Here is an 18,031-nt window from a genome sequence, read left to right as displayed (position 1 = left end):
CGATTGAGACTGGATCGTAGGAGGGTACAAAGGCAGATGGCCGAACATGGTAAGCTAACAGGATGGAAAACTGAGATTATATCACGAAATCAATCGGCAGATGGATGACGGAGATCATGGGAAAAAGGAACGTGTGGAAAAGCTATCGGGTGAAGTGACAATTGTCCGATCAGGAGATAGATCAATGGTGGAGATGAAAGCAAGCAAAATAGAATGTACAAAAATGGGAAAGCGGGTTTAGAGGGTGGTAAGCGGAACATTGCGCACCCTCAAAATTGTAAGTAGTTTTGTAGAACTTCACGCGATTAGCCTCCCCAACTAGCATGTAGCATGGGGAAGCCACTCATATCGTGTGCCCTTGACCAGATAATGGTCAGACAGGAGATGCACGTGATATCATGCAAAGGCTGTCAGATCTGGCAAGGCAGATGTATAATGGGGAATGGACCGAGCAGGTTCGTGAGCCAGTGTGTAATAGCCATCGCATCAGCTAAGGAAGATCAACAGCAGGGATTTAAAGGGCAAATATTCAAACGCAAAATGGAATTTGAGCAGCGATTTGTAAGTTTTGTTGTGTAAAGTGATTTACTGGCAAAAGTAGTTTAAACATGAATTTAACAAGTTCTACTAAGCGTTTCATGCTAAAGGGGAATGATATGGGAATGTGAGTGAGGTTTGAATGATGGAAATAGAGTGAATCAAGCTGATGACTATTAAAGGGGCAGAGTGACAATGAACTCAGTGACTGTGTTTAAATGACAAACCCTTTGGGAAAACCAAAACCCTGTGTTTTTGGGGTTGCTATAGGGTTTCTTCCTCACATCATGGTCCCAGAGGGAGGAGGTGAGACCAAGACACCTGTGAGAAACCTTGTGGATTTTTTCTTTTCTACCAGGTAAATTGAAGGCATGAATGAAGCAAACTAAATCACAACTAATCTGTTCTGCACTATTGTAATGAGACTGCAACTATTCAAGCAAATGAACATAGAATAGGAATCTCCTTAAGTACATGAACAGGAAAGCCAGAAATTTATGTTGAACCACTGTAATGAAAATGCATCTATTTAACCAAATGAAAAATCAAACCATGCATATATGCTACTACTGCAATGGAAATGAATTTCTTAAGTAAATGAAAAAAAAACATGAATCTAAGCTAGGATAACAATACAATCAAGGGGAGCTTTGGCTACTAGGGTTTGGCCCTAACCCAAGAGCTTCAGCCCTCTGATTTAACTTAGTGTTGGCTCAAATCAGAAATCATCTTCATTATAAAATAATTGTATTACATCGAACTATTACACAGTAAAAGCTCGAATCCTGGCTAGCTAACGACTATTGGATAGCTACCTAAAAAAAACTAAGGTCCTAAGCCTCTCTATTTATACATCTAAAGTCTCAATGACTTTCCTCAAAATTAGGGAGGTACAACTCCCAGCTTTATGGTAACTTGTCCTTTCACATTCACTAGCTCGACTACCTTCTAGTAGGGAGGCTACTTGTACCTTCTTTTTCTTGGCTGTCTTTTAGTACTCCTGATTTGGTTATTTGTACTTTTAGCTGATGGAGGGATATTCAAATGGATAGGCAGTAAATTAGGAGGATTTACCTCCTGTAATTCCTCTCCCTTTTCCCATGTAAGTTTTTACCAAGGTCTTTTACCATAGTGTTTTGGAGAATTTAGCATCTACGGATAAACACTAATTCACTAGGCAAGTAGTTGTGCCTAGAAAAATAGTTTAAAGTGTTTTAAACTTTTCCTATCAACAATAGATAAGAAGAGAGGATATAAGGCCTACTTGTAGTTCCTCTTTCCTCTCATCTCCCTTGTATCGATTCCGTCGCTCCTTCTCGTACTTAGTCCACTTAAAAAGTACCCTGTAAACACAACAGAAGACAAAAACTGATCAAAGCATATGACCCATTGAATATAAATGAAAGGAATCAGAAGCAATTCATACATATAAACATTATGAAAGAACACAACATATGGGAAAAGGTTCAAACACTTTATTAGATAGAAGAAGTAATTACAACCACCAGTGTTTGATTCAAAGTCATTCCTCCAGCTTGGATCCCAGCCACATCACATCAAATGCAAGAGAAGCTTGTGGCATCACATCATTTTCTCTAAAGTCAAGTCTCATAGTAGCATCATCTCCTTACAATTCAACATAATCCAGCCCCTGATCACTTAGATGAGTGGTCAATTTATAGGAAGATGAATGAGGTTTTGTCATTAATGGTGGTATTGAATGGCCTTCCATACTTAGAATTAGTTCCATGGAGGAAGGGATGAGAGGATAAGATGATCCTTAACTCATTCCTCATCAATTTTCGAGCTCATAGGAGTTGATAAGACAGGGAAACTTCTAAATGACTCCAAAAGGTTAGAATATTACCCAAACCCTATGTGAATTTCGCTCATTCTCACTAGTGCAGGTGAAGGGAAGCCTAAGTTCTCTGTAGAGCACCCTGACAATGGACTTAACTGCTCTACAATGCTCCTTCATAAGGGCTTACCTGCGCTGGTCCCTCTAGAGGCAATTTCTGGATGTCTTCAAGTCATGAAATTGTTTGGGAAGGAGGCATTTAAAGGGGTGACTTGTTTAGGGCATGAAGCAACTGAAATTAGGGTTTGAGGAGCCCTAAAACAATGATTTGGATGTTGGGATTTGATGTGCCCAAATGGATCTATAACAGCTACCCCCTCAAGCATGAAGTCAGAAAAATGCCAATGTCGAATGAAATGCTTTATGATGTGATGAGGAGGTATCAAAGTGGAAGGTGACCTGCATCAATTACAATAAATATATCGTGATATTTTATTCTACATGAATTGTTGAGGGAAGGCATATCCATTCTTGGCTTATAAACTTTAATTACACGTACATAAACAATTGTCTACAGATATAGACCCATGATCAGAATGACTATCAATGTAAAGCCATTGTACATATGATTTATTACTCCTGAAAAATCAACATGGATGGATGAAACTAGATCCGGGGTCTTTAATCTCATTCAACTATTTGCTCAAGTACGAGTCTAACCATGTGAATATGTGATCTGAAGTTAAACATGGGAAGGCACCATCTGATTACCAGCAAATGATGTAAGTTGTTAACAGATGTGAGAGAAATCATCAATAATGATAATGATCCTCAAGGTACTGCAGTACATTCTGCATGGTGTGAATGGATGATTTGATGTCGAACACCATGCAAAGTCTTTCGGTCAAAGGCCATTGATGTATGCCTATCACTAGAAGTGAGAAACCTACCATTGATGCATGCATGCCTCAAGGTACTGAATGGGTGTTTCTAAGTCAACTTCTTGGATAATGAGTTGATGTTGACAAGAAGCAACTCATCGCAGGAGGGACTTAATGTATCCCACATCAGCGAAACGAAATGAGTGTAGCGATTTTAGAGATGGAATTTGACTGACGACATGAGGTTTAGGAATGGCAGTCATGAAAATGAAGGTTTATGGTATATCAAAAGATGGATTTTGACTGGATGACTTCTCTTGAACATGTCAGAGACACTAAAGTGAATTGGTAGCATTGACCCAAAGAAAAGTGATGGATGGTCTGATAGACCAATGGTGTGATAACCATAAAGCTAATAACCCAACCCAGATCGTCACAGTGATGGAGTGAAAGTGTCATGTTCAAGAGCGACCTGCTACCATAAAGTGGTTTTCCCCTTTTCCCATTTCCCCCAATCATTGCTGACTAGTACCTCTTTATTTTTATCAAGCTTGAGGAGGATAACATATGCTTGTTGTATAATTTCACCCTTCAGGTGAATCCATCATTATTTGATGTTTTAACAAGTCTGGTGAAGGTGAAACTTGATCTTGTCTAGATGGACAAGTTTGTCGTTATTTGATGTTTTAATGAGTTTAACGAAAAAGATAACTTGGTCCTTTTCATGTTTAGAGAGTTTGAAAAGAGACAAAAAGAAAATTCCACATGTTCTTTTTTGTAAATTAATCTCTCAAGCTTGAAAAGGTGTAAAATAATACAAGAGAGATATCATTTCAAATCCATTAACGAGTTGGAAAGGACAAGTGCTCAACAATGTTTTCATGTTTAGAGAGATTAAAAAGAGCTTAAAGAGGACTCCATTTTGAGGAATGAGTGGTGTCTAGGATAGCAACTGATTCTAGTGATGTTGGAACTTCTCAAAACATGTTGATTTATGTGAAGAGGCTAGCTAATAAGACCACTCATTGCAGTTGTTCCTCAAAAAGAGTAAGACAACCAAGTGAAAGCGTATGATCGACCAAAGATATGGTGACGCTGGGATGAAAACAACCAAGGCTCATCTGACGAAAGAGGCTGATAGAATGGCAATCATGAGGGTAAAAAATGGGAATGGGTTCATTTTTACACAAGCTTGAACCATAGGGAACTATGCTTGGATTCAGTTTCATGTTTACATAAGCTTGAAACAAAAAACTATGCTTGGATTTAGTTTCATTTTTACACAAGATTAAAACGAAGAACTATGCTTGGATTCAGTTTCATTTTTAGACAAGCTTAAAATGAAGAACTGTGCTTGAATTCAGTTTACATGTCCCCAAAATGATGAAAGGGAGAGTCTTCTGTAACCAGATCGAAGTCCCTGTGGTGAAGCAAGACGGTTATCCAACACCTTTTTGGCTTCTTCTAGATAGGGACAAAGGTGAATGGAGTGATTCCCTTCACATAACCTATAGGGAGACTTAACTTTACCACTAGGTGCATGCCCCCCAAGCTTCATTACAATCACCTAAGTAGGCTACTCGTGGCTATCAGGTGGGTGGAATGAAGGTTCATTTACAAGATCAAGTGAAAGAATCGACTAGGATTTGACGAGATATAATCAAAGACTCGACTTGGAACTTTACTCCAAGGGTCCTTGTTTCATTTTTAATGAGCTTGACAGAAGACAAGGAACTCTGCTCATATCCTTGGTTTCATTTTTTAATGAGCTTGACACAAGACAAGGAACTGTTCTTATACTCCTTGCTTCATTTTTTAACAAGCTTGACACAAGACAAGGAACTGTCCTCATGGACCTGTTTCATTTTTTAAACGAGGTTGACACAAGACAAGGAATTATCCTCATAGACCCTTATTTCAGTTTTTAACGAGATTGACACAAGACCAGGGACTATCCTCATTGACCTATTTCATTTTTTGATGAGGTTGACACAGTAAAAGAACTATCCTCATATTCCTTGTTCATGACTCATAAGAGGCCATGACTTCCAAGAGGTTCTCATTTGATGGGAGAACAATGCTCTGGAAAGAGAGATCTGGTTCCAATGCCCCTAATACATAATGTGCAACATCAGTGAATTGATCGTCAGTTGATGTAGGCATGGAACAGGTTGCCACATAATTAACCAGTGGCGAGGATGATACCATTGGTACAAAAGGACCATTTAGGGAAAATTGTTGATTGGAAGCCATATTTGGACCAAGAAATGAAAGCTGGTCAATGGTGAGAATTCTACCTTCATGCTGGAAACAAATCACTTGAAAGAGTGTTGAAACAATAGCTCCTGTCGTAGCCTATATTGTGCTTGAGGTTTATTTATTAGTTATAAAACTATCGAGAGTTATAAAACTCTTTTATATCCTTTACCTTTACCGAAAATTCTAAAATGAATGAAATATTTTGTTTTTTATATATTGGCATCGCTAAAGGAAGAAATGAAAAAGAATTGGATATAAAGGGTTATATGGAGCTATATGTATATATGGTGAGATATGAATATATATAAGTGCATATTGAAATGAGAAGGAAATAAAGAAATATGTCAGATTTGCAAAGGAAAAAGTGTTAAAACATATATGGCCAGACCCGAAAGGTAAATATATCATGGTTTAAAGTCCCGTTAGGTTCACCCTTACACAGAGCTGTGGACATTGAAACTGCTGATTACGACTTGCAATGGTGGACCCAAAACACATATATGTTATGTTTGATAAGTCGGTGGGTCTGTGTTATCGCATAACTTTGAATACGTATGCATATGGCTATGCCGATTGTGATATGGGTAGGGCTGAACTCGATATAATATATATTCCATTCTATAATTTCAGCAAGTTCGTGGTCATGATAGGCCAGACCCAATATTAATTATGCTCTAATTTATACCTCCATCGGGTCCCAAGGCTTTATGCATATAGAGGTTAGTTCTGCCGAGTTGCTATTGTGGGCCGGACCCGATATCATATGTATTATGATTTATAGTTCCATTGGCTCCGTGACCATTATAACATTTTATATATATGGCTCCTATGCTGATGGCGATTTTGATAAGTGAAAAAATCATGTTTTATAATACATTTTCATTATAAAATGGTTTACGATAGAAAAACACTGATATAAAATAATCATGCATAATTCCAATATTTCTGTAGTTATGCAGCCTAAAAATGCATAAGTTAAGTTTTACAGGGATTATCAGGCCGATTCCAATTTGCGATGGAAGTTAACAGAGCGTTGTGCGAGCATATTTGACAGGTTTATAAAGCAGGATTTACTCTTTTGATTTCTAGATTAATGAGAAGCTCGTGTTAATTTCATTGTGTAATGTGGAAAATCAAGGACTAGAGTCGAAGCTGAAGAGGAAGACAATCCGATATGTTTCTTGGAATTTTGACCAATTAGAATGCCCATGTAGGCCCAGGATTATCCAAACTAAGCACATTTCATTACGACTAAGAAGAATTAAGCATCAATAGAGCATTTTACAGAGGAATTTGGCAGCAGATCAACAGAGCAAACCAACAATTATCATTTCTTTCTGAATCCAGTTTTGTTCTTGTTATTTCATGTTCTTTGAGGTGTTTTTATCCTCTGTAAAATTCTGTACTAGTTTTACTTCATATGGTTAGAAAGCAGTTAGATAAGTTTCAGAAATCAATAATTGTTCAGCAATGTATAAAAAGTGGAAAATTTAATAAGAAATGGTTGGAATTTTGGAGAACTCGGCCACTATTTCCTCATATTATCGTTGATTAATGAAAGAATCGAAAGTTTCCATGAGTTGTTGCATATAATTTTGTAAGTTTCTCTATCATGTGTCATGCTATGTTTTCTTCTTTTTGAGTGTAGTAATGAAGCTGCAAGTTAAAATTCCTTCAAGATCGCTCCTATACTTGAAGTCCTCACTTCTTTTCGAAGTTATAGATAATAGTTTATGTGGAAGACCAACATACTTTCTATGATTTATTTCTCATTATCATAATTCCTCTAAGTTACAGATAGTAGTTCCTGTGAAAGATCAGATTTTTATCATTAACTTCTCCTTCAAACTTTCCTTATTCATCATTTATATTTAGCAACAAATGGCATTCTGAGATGTTATGGTCATACATGTATTAAGAGTTTAAGACCAAGTTTTCCAAGTCATTCATTTGAGAACACAGTAAATAATAAGTGACAGTAAATAGTATTTATTAATGTCTTAAGCGCAATTTCCCTACAGCTAAGAAATTGGTTTCTTAAGGAACAACATTAATTGGCACCATTACTAGGGAAATAAGACAACAAGATTTTTTCCCTGGGTATTAATATTTTCCTTTGGTCATTCAGTGAGGAGGAAACGCTTGGCTGTTTTTGAATCAAAAAAATAATTCTGGCTTCAAGAACACCCCATACAAGATCAGACACTTCACAACAAAAGGATCAAGCTCTTTCAGATCTTGAAAGGATGGTTTCTAAGTGGGTTGGAAGGTCTAAGACTCTAATTACACCAATTCCTACATTGTCTGCATCAAGTAGTAATTCACCTGAACATTCATTTGATAAAGAGTCATTTTTTTCCTCATTTTCATTTCAGCAACCTAGCTATCAAGACAAATCTTTTGAGTCGTTACTTTTCATTTATCTGTTGTAATTATTCAACCTCAACCAATAACCACATTACCTCCTTTGCACATTCCATTTACCTCTCAATCAGGTTCCACATATGTTGGTAATCAGAGTTCAATAAACATGACAGTACCTACATTCTTGATGAATAGGTATGCACCTCTTCAATTGCCACAACCATTAAATTGAATGCCACAGGAATACCTCAAAACTCCTCCTCATTTTATAGGGGAAGATGAACAAACTGCAGAGAATCATGTGTTAGTAATTTGCAATTTTGTAGCAAACAAAGATATTGAACATGTAGATGTTGTTGTAAGACGTTTTGTTCAGTCTTTGGATGGAGAATCAAGGAAATGGTTCAAACGACTTCCCAATAATACCATTCCTTCTTGGGAAGAGATGGAATCATGAACGTGTATTTATTTAGAGATGGGGAGAGAAAATAGACCATGGATATTCATTAACAATGTTTAATGCCATAGAGAATAACTTTGATGAAACTGTGGCCGAATTTGTCAGAAGATTTAATAAATTGTACAATAGTCTCTTAGCAGAGATTAAGCCTCCTCTTGCTGGTGCAAAGATAACTTTTGCAGGGGCTTTTGAGTCAAGTTTTGGATTTACATTAATGGAAAGAAGAGCTCCAACCCTTGATCAAATCCAAACAAATGCATTAGAAATAGAAGCCAATCTGGTCGCTGCAGCAAAAGCACGAGAAACACAACCTATCCAAGACAAGGGAAAGGCAAAGATGGAATCCTCTCAAAGTGAAGCATTGGAGGATATGTGTGATGTAATTAAAATTTTGTCAGATAAAGTAAATAAATTAGAGTTAGAAAATAGGAATTTTCAGAAGTAAACACAATATAATAAGAACTTTACTCCCCAATACAGAAGACAACCTTTGCAAATTTTGCAAAGGGAAAGAAAAGATCAAGATCAAATTCAAGCACCATTATATATAGCGGCAGATCCTATTGAAAATCCAAAGCATCCTGAAGGTGAAATTTTTACATTATATACAATGGATGAAGATGAATTGGGTACCGAAGAAGAAGTGTATGAATATGATGAAACATATGCCATTCATGATAAAATTGATGAATATTGGAAACAATTCTCTGATTTTATGCAAGATGAGCTACATAAGAAATATGACTTGAGATCGAGGAAGAGGTCAAGAAAGCAAGAAAATGAAAGTGAGCAGCAAGTTTCAACTTCCTCACCAAAGGCGACTCCACAAGAATCTCAGCCTGCAAAACAAGTGAATAAAGGAAAGTAGCTACAGAATGTAAATGGCAAGACACAGATACTCCAAAGTGATTCTTCTCAAGATCAAACTGGAAAAATTACTTTCAAGAGACTTGTTTCAATTCCTTAAGTAATCCCAGTCATGAAAAAAGGTGAAAAGGAGGATGAAAGAACTACTAAATAGGATCACTTGTTTAGTCTTACTAAGGAGTTGGAAAAGGTAAGAATTTAGGTTCCTCTCACAGAATTGACAAAAATACCTATTTTTCAAAAGGAGATTACTAAGTTTGTTAATTTGAAAGAAAATGAGATTATAAATCATACTATAAATCTACTGAAAGAAAAACCAATAGTGGTTTTTGGTTCACATGTAGAGGAAGTAGACCCTTCAATACTTCCTTTTTATATTTCCTTGTTGATCCATGACTTCCTCTTACATAATTGTATGTTTGATTTGGGAGCTTCACAAAATCTTATTCCTTTGCCAGTAATGAAGCAACTAAATCTACAAGTTACCAAACCCTATAGGGACTTGTATTCTTTTGATTCGAACAAAGTAAATTGTCTAGGTGATATTAAGGATCTCGTAGTGTCACTAGCGCAAATGCTAGCTAGAAGCTTGGTCATGGATGTAACAGTAGCAAATATCCCTGATAGGTTTGGAATGCTTCTCTAGGTCCTACGGGGCTAAATTGGTTGGTGTTTTGAAATTATATTTTACATATGCTGTTATACCAATATTTGGTGGGGAAGAGAGGAGATTGTACAGAGAAACTAGATTTGTAAAAATAATTACAATAAATGGAGCAAGTAATTCATGTGTATATAGCCAGGAAAAGGATGATTTTGATTGTTTCACAATGTATGATAATGCAGAGCTGGCTGAAGATAATCAGAAGTAGCTTGCTTCAGCTAATGTAATTATAGAGTTGCCAACTGGAGGAGTGTGGAAATACTTCTTGATGGAGTTTTTTTTCCAACGAAGGAACAGGTGCTAGTTTTCTTCTAATTGCGCCTGGAGGTAATATGTTCCCTTTTTCTTTCAAATTAGAGTTCAAGGCAACAAACAATGTGGCAGAATATGAGTCCTTGATTATTTCTCTACAAATAGCTAAACATATGGGAGTTAAGTTAATTTCAGCTTTTGGAGATTCAGAGCTAATTTTCAAGCAAATAAAAAATCATTTCCAAACAAAGAACCCTAGGCTTAGGGCATATATAAATAAAGTATGGGATTTGATTGAGAAATTTTTTGAAGCTTTTAACATTCAAATTATTCCAAGAAATGAGAATAGATTAGTAGATTTATTGGTTGTGGCTGCTAGTATTGTCAAGCCTCCTATTAATTCAAGACTAATATATGAGGTAGGTATGAGACACATACCCTTTGTTCCTGATAATGTTAAAAATTGGAAAGCTTTTGAAGATGATCAACAGATTAAGGAATTTTTTACTATAGTTGAGGAGTTTCAAGGCATAGAAATTGATCAGGATAAAGAGGAAACAATAGAAGTTGCAGAATTCAGTGGTTCAAAAGATTCAATAGCTAATCCAAAGATTTTTCAATTGAAGAATAACATTTTGCCAAAGAGACTTGTTCCTATTGAAATTCTTTCTAACCCCGATGATGTGGCTGTTGATTCAAGGAAGGTTTCATAGGATGGACACATTCAGGATCACAACATTGGAACTCAGGAGAAACTCGGAATGGATTGTTTTGTCATGATTCACTGGCAGAATGGTTCTGGATTAAGCACTCAAATGATAATCGGGTATCATTGGAAGATTGGCATCACCTGATTGAGGTCAGTCATGTACATATATAGGAACTTGTACATAAATAAGCTTATGTGTTGAGCATTTGGTTTCAAGTTGCAGTTCTTCAGTTTAATCATTAGTGGATGAATAAGGGTGACTTTCCCAGTTGGAAACTAGTTTGCAGAGGTGTCAGAATTCAAAATTGTGAGGTTTTCAATTGCCAGATTTCATGGTTTTTACAGTTTTGGACTCCATGCCCAACTAAGGCTACTAATCTATGATTCTTAATATTTTGTTATCAGAGTGTAAGCATCTTATCACTGCAGATATTGGTGTGGGCTCACTGTACAGATTTTCACACAGTTATGAGTTTGGAGAAGTAATATATGACTCCATGCCCAATGGATAAGGCACTGATCTATGGTTGATAGTGCTTCTGTGGCAAAAACACTATCCCCAGTTGGAGTTAGATGTTGTAGCCTATATTGTGCTTGAGGTTTATTTATCAGTTATACCACTATTGGGAGTTATAAAACTCCTTTATATCCTTTACCCTTACTGAAAAGTCTAAAAGAAATGAAATATTTTTTTTGTTATATATTAGCATCGCTAAAGGAAGAAATGCGAAAGAATCAGATATAAAGGGTTGTATGGAGCTATATGTATATATGGAGAGATAGGTATATAGATAAGTGCATATCGAAATGAGAAGGAAATAAAGAAATATCTCAAGTTTGCAAAGGAAAAAGTGTTAAAACATATATAGTTGGACCCGAAAGGTAAATATATCGTGGTTTAAATTCCCATCGGGTCCGTCCTTACACAAAGTTGTGGACGTTGAAACCACCGATTGCAACTTGTGATGGTGGACCTGAAAGACATATATGTTATGTTTTATAAGTTGGTGGCTCTGCGTTATCGCATAAATATGAATACATATACATATGGCTATGCAGATTGCGATATGGGTAGGGCTGGACCCTATATAATATATATTGCATTCTATAATTTTAGTGGGTCCTCGGCAATGATAGGACGGACCTGATATTAATTATGCTCTGATTTATACTTCTGTCGGGTCCACAAGGCTTTATGCATATAGAGGTTGGTTCTGCCAAGTTGCGATTGCAGGCCGGACTTGATATCATATGTATTATGATTTATAGTTCCGTCAGGTGCGCGGCCATTATAACATTTATATATATATGGTTCCTATGCCGATGATGATTGTGATAAGTGGAAAAAGCATGTTTTATAATTTATTTTCATTATAAAAAAGTTTACGATAGAAAAACATAGATATAAAATATTCATGCATAGTTCAAATATTTCTATAGTAATGTGGCCTAAAAGTGCATAAGTTAAGTTTTACAGGGATTAACAGGTTGATTGCAATTTGCAATGGAAGTTAACAGAGCACTGTAGGGGCAGATTTGACAGGTTTATAAAGCAAGATTTACTCTTTTGAGTTCCAGATTAACGAGAAGTTCACGTTAATTTCGCTGTGTAATGTGGAAAATTAGGGATTAGAGCAGAAGCTGAAGAGGAAGACAATCTGATATGTTTCTTGGCATTTTTTCCATTTAGAATGCCCATGTAAGCCTAGGATTATACAAACTAAACACATTTCATTATGGCTAAGAAGAATTAAGCATCATTAGAGCATTTACAGAGGAATTCGGTAGCAGATCAACAGAGCAAGCTAGCAGTTATCATTTCCTTTTGAATCCAGTTTTGTTCTTGTTATTTCATGTTCTTTGAAGTGCTTTTATCTTCTGTAAAATTTTGTAGTAGTTTCAATTCATATAGTTAGAAAGAAGTTAGATAAGTTTCAGAAACCAATAATTGTTTCGCAATGTATAAAAAGTGGAAAATTTACTATGAAAGGGTTGGAATTTTGGAGAGCCCGACCACCATATTCCTGATATTATTGTTGATTAATGAAAGAATTAGAAGTTTCCATGAGTTCTTGCATATAATTTTGTAAGTTTCTTTGTCATTTGTCATGCTATGTTTTCTTCTTTTTGAGTGTAGTAATGAAGCTGCAGGTTAAAATTCCTTAAAGAGCGCTCCTATACTTGAAGTCCTCACTTCCTTTCCAAGTTATAGATAATAGTTTTTGTGAAAGAATAACATATTGTCTGTGATTTATTTCTCATTATCATAATTCCTCGAAGTTACAGATAGTAGTTCCTGTGAAAGATCAACATATTATCTTTAACTTCTCCTTCAAACTTTCCTCATTCATCATTTATATTTAGCAACAAATGGCATTCTGAGATGTTTTGGTCATACATGTATTAAGAGTTTAAGACCAAGTTTTCCAAGTCCTTCATTTGAGAACACAATAAACAATAAGTGATAGTAAATAACATTTATTAATGTCTTAAGCATAATTTTCCTACAGCCAAGAAATTAGTTTCTTAAGGAACAACAACTCCCATGCCATAAACATAGTCATGCCCAAGAACTAAATTGTAATCTAAAGGGCCTGGGACTACAATCACATTCAGATAAACAATTTTTCCTCCCAAAGTAATAGGCAACTGAGGAAGGATCCCTAATTCTTCTCTGGTTCCTCTATTAAAAGACAACAGATTCTGGGTAACTAGCACAAGTGGCAGCGAACTGAGCGCTTGCCAAGAAATTGAGGAGAGGATACTCACTGATGAACCTTCATCTATAATAGCACCTGATACAATCATATTACAAACTTCTACTGTGATCTGGAAAGGCACATAAGAAGGAAGACGAAATCTTGCCAGTCAATTCAAATCAAAGGAAGTGACTAGACTACTTGGAGGGGGTATCGTAGAAATGGGAGAATTGACCCCTTGAGTTACGAGAGTTGGATGATTTTCCTCCTGTCTTGATGGAACAGGAGGACTGCCCCTAAGCTCAATAGAATCAGAAGAAACAAAAATAACGTGAGTGGTATCATATTCACTCTCTTCAGGAAAGTTATGATTAACTGAAGGTGAAATCGGGTCAACTGTTACCTCGACCTAATGATTTGGGTCGAGTATAGAATCATAGGATTCAATTTCAAAGAGAGAGGGTTTGATCGATGGTTGATTTTGGTCAGTCAATTCATTAACTAGTGAAGGATTTAGGGAGAGTTTCCTGTAACCAGATGGAAGTCGTTGCGGTGAAGCAGGATAATTATCAAACACTTTTTTGGCTTCATCCAGATAGGGACAAAGGTAAATGGGGTGATTCCCTTCACATAACCTATAGGGAAACTTAAATTTACCCTTCTTTCGATGAACTTTACTACCACTAGTTGATGATGTGTCACCAACATGATCTCTAGAGGTTGATGACACAAGACAATTTGAACAGGAAGACCATTCTTCTAAGATCTAAGGAATATCAGGAAAATTTTGAAGAAGATGGTCTCCTACACAAAGTTTACATGGGTATCGAACTTTGTGAGGCTTGATGGACAGTTTCTCATCATATGTTTCATTCAAGGAAATGGTTGCTTGGTTGCCCCTCTGCTGAATTTCATTCTTCTTCTTCCCTTTCTTCTTCTTCTTAGCCACCTGGTTACTAGTACCAATACTTTCACCAGGCGAAGAGGAAGAAGGGGAGGATGAAGCAACCGGGGAAGAAGGGAAAGGGTCAACTTTAGGATCAACTGGAGGTTGATTTTGTCCAGTTGGAGGTGTACTTGATTGCGGAGAAATCACGACATTCTGAACCAAGGAGGTTGAAAACAACCATACTGGAAAGCCAATGGTAAATCCCAAAAAGGACAATGTAGCCATATAAGGAGCACAAATATTTCCAAAAGGAGGAAAAGGACTAGGATTCCCATCAAAATGAATTCCTTGATCGATGGACTCCAATTTGTCGCCATATCTTTCAACCTAAGATCAACTAAGGAGTGAGCGTGGAGGATGTTATCCGTGGTCAATTAATTTTATTTTAATGAAAGTAACGTAACAAAAAAAAAAGGGATAAACTAGGCAAAGGTTTACCAAGCAACTGTGAACTACATAATAACTCCTAGTGAACCAAGAAGTACGGGTAGGAAATCTCCCTGAATGTTGTGTTGAGTGTATCACAATGTACAAGGCGGCCGACTCAGTTGCCTAAATATGGATAGAAACCTAGTGTTGCCCTCCCATATATACCCGAAAGTACATGGAGGCCCAATCCGTATAAGCATTGTCTAATGCAAAACTGCACAATGAGAGAATTCCCTTATACTTTACATATTGTAACACCGCCCTATATACCTAAAGGTACGTGGATGAGCTATGATATACTCACGTATGTGAAATGAGGTATTACACTCGGGATGTATCGCAGACAAGTTAGCGACAACTGCTTTGTTTTACAACACTGAAAGACGTCTCTAGCCTAAACCTCTAAATGTTTTTGTTAGGTGACAATGCTCCATTAGGAAAATTCAGATAAATTTTAAGTTGATCCTCTTTATAATTTTCCTTTCAAGGTTCACCACATGATGTATGTTTTAAATTCCTAAAATGAAACTAATACGATAAGCATTCATTCCATTCAATTTAATAATGAAAATCCTTAGCTAGTAGGGATAGAGCAATCATATCTTCGACAAAGAGCAAAGAGCACAAATAATGCAATTTCCCTAGCTATTCCTTTCAAACATTCACAAACCGCAATATGAATGATGCAATTTTTTATTTTTGAATCCCTTAATGTTATTATGAACAAAAAGGAAATATGAACATACAATCAATCAATCTTTAATAAGAACAAAGACTTTGATGACAGTTCTGTTTCGAAGGAAAAGAAGAGTTTATGACACTTTCTTTCAAACAAAGGTTAATCAACTAAATACTAAATTTGACTATAGAATGATAATGACAAAGAAGACATTAAAGAAACATTAATGAATCAAATCAAAGTAGGGCTGGCAAAGGAGATAAAAATTTTCTCTCTGAGACATGACATTCATTGATGAATCAGCAAGCAAACAAACAGAGAAAAATTGGCAAAAACACTTTCCAAAGGTGGGAATTTGACCTAAGGTTGTTCAACGCAGGTCAAAGAGGGCCTAACTGTGTTGCAACACACTGTCTCTCACTCAAGGGTGCTCTTCAGAGCACTGTCCCCTGACCAAGCCTGCGTTGATTTATGAGAGGTCACTCAAGATTCATCTAACCTCAAATTTTTACCAAAATTCAATGCAAAAGAGCTTAAATACAATAAATGAACACAAGTATGGTCTACAAGAATGTCTTAGGAGGTGAATAAGCTACTAGGAAATGTGAAAGTTTCCCTAGCGGAGTCGCCAATTTGTTTTGGAGAATTTAGCATCTACAGATAAACACTAATTCACTATACAAGTAGTTGTGCCTAGAACAATAGTTTAAAGTGTTTTAAACTTTTCCTATAAACAATAGATAAGAAGAGAGGATAGAAGGCCTACCTGTAGTTTCTCTTTCCTCTCATCTCCCTTCTATCAATTCCACCACTCCTTCTTGTACTTAATCCACTTGAAAAGTACCCTGTAAACACAAAAAAAGACAAAAACTGATCAAAGAACATGATCCATTGAATATAAATGAAAGGAATTAGAAGAAATTCATACATATAAGCATTATGAAAGAACACAACATATGGAAAAATGTTCAAAAACATTATTAGATAGAAGAAGGAATTACAACCATCAGTGTCTGATTCAAAGTTATTCCTCCAGCTTGGATCCCATCCACATCACATCAAAAGCAAGACAAGCTTGTGGCATGACATCATTTGCTCCAAAGTCTAGTATCATAGTAGCATTATCTCCTTACAATTCAACATAATACAACTCCTGATCACCTAGATGAGTGGTCAATTTATAGGAAGATGAAGGAGGTTTTGTCATTAATGGTGGTATTGAATGGCCTTCCATAATTAGAATTAATTCCATGGAGGAAGGGATGAGAGGATATGATTCTCCTTAACTCATTCCTCATCCATTTTCGAGCTCATAGTAGTTGATAAGACAGGGAAACTTTTAGATAACTCTAAAAGATAAGAATATTCCCCAAACCCTATGTGAATTTCACTCATTCTCGCCTAGCGCAGGTGAAAGGAAGCCTAAGTCCTCTGCAGAGCACCCTGGCAGTGGACTTAACTGCTCTACAACACACCTTCATAAGGGCTTACCTACACTAGTCCCTCTAGAGGTAATTTCTGGATGTGTTCAAGTCATGAAACTGTTTAGGAAGGAGGCATTCAAAGGGGTGACTTGTTTAGGGCATGAAGCAGTTGAAATTAGGGTTTGATGAGTCCCAAAACAATGATTTGGATGTTGGGATTTGATGTGCCCAAATTAATCTGTAACACATAGTTCCTTGCTTTTACCTTTTATCCCTGCATTTCCCTCGGTTTTATCCTTTATTCCTGCATTACATGCACATTAGACCATGAAGAAAAATATCTAACCCTAACGCATCTCATAAGCAAAATATAATCAAAAGTATGCAATAAGTTGTGAGAATAGTTGGTTTGACTAAGCTAGGAGGTGAATTAAGGCCAATTAAGGCCTATATAATTACTCAATGATGAGACTCATCAGTACTTGAGAGCCTAATTTTGCAAATATATCCTTCTAAAATGCATAAGTAAACTTCACATCTCTGTGAGAGACTAGAACTTTAGGTACACCATCTAAACAAAAAATTTCTCTCATACATATATCAACAATCTGAAAAAATTTATAGGTTCACTGTATATGAACAAAATGTGTTGAGTTACTTAATTTATCCACAACAACCATTATAGAATCATTTCGCCTCTTTGAATTAGCTAAACCTATAATAAATTCCAATGTGAATATTTCCCATTTCCATTCTCGAATAGGTAATGGATGAAATAAACATGCCAGATGTTGGTGTCTAGCTCTTACCTATTGACACTCTAGACATAATGCTAGAATGTCTTCCAATCCCATTTTCATACTAGGCCAAAAATATTATTTTGTTAGAGCAGTAATTAATTTCTAGTAAACCGGGTGGGAAACATAGGAGCTTCTATCATATTCATCTAAAATCAGCATCTTAATACCTTGCTGGTCGAGAACATAAATTTTGTTCCTATAAACTAGCATATTGTCATTATGAACATCATAACCAAATTCTCTTCCAGTGCTATCTTGTT

This window comes from Pinus tabuliformis, chromosome 8 (assembly GCF_031772625.1).
Source record: "Pinus tabuliformis cultivar Carrire ecotype Pingquan chromosome 8, CPIR1, whole genome shotgun sequence".
Classification (NCBI taxonomy): domain Eukaryota; kingdom Viridiplantae; phylum Streptophyta; class Pinopsida; order Pinales; family Pinaceae; genus Pinus; species Pinus tabuliformis.
The sequence above is the reverse complement of the archived record's forward strand: the minus strand, read 5'-3'. Positions refer to the sequence as shown.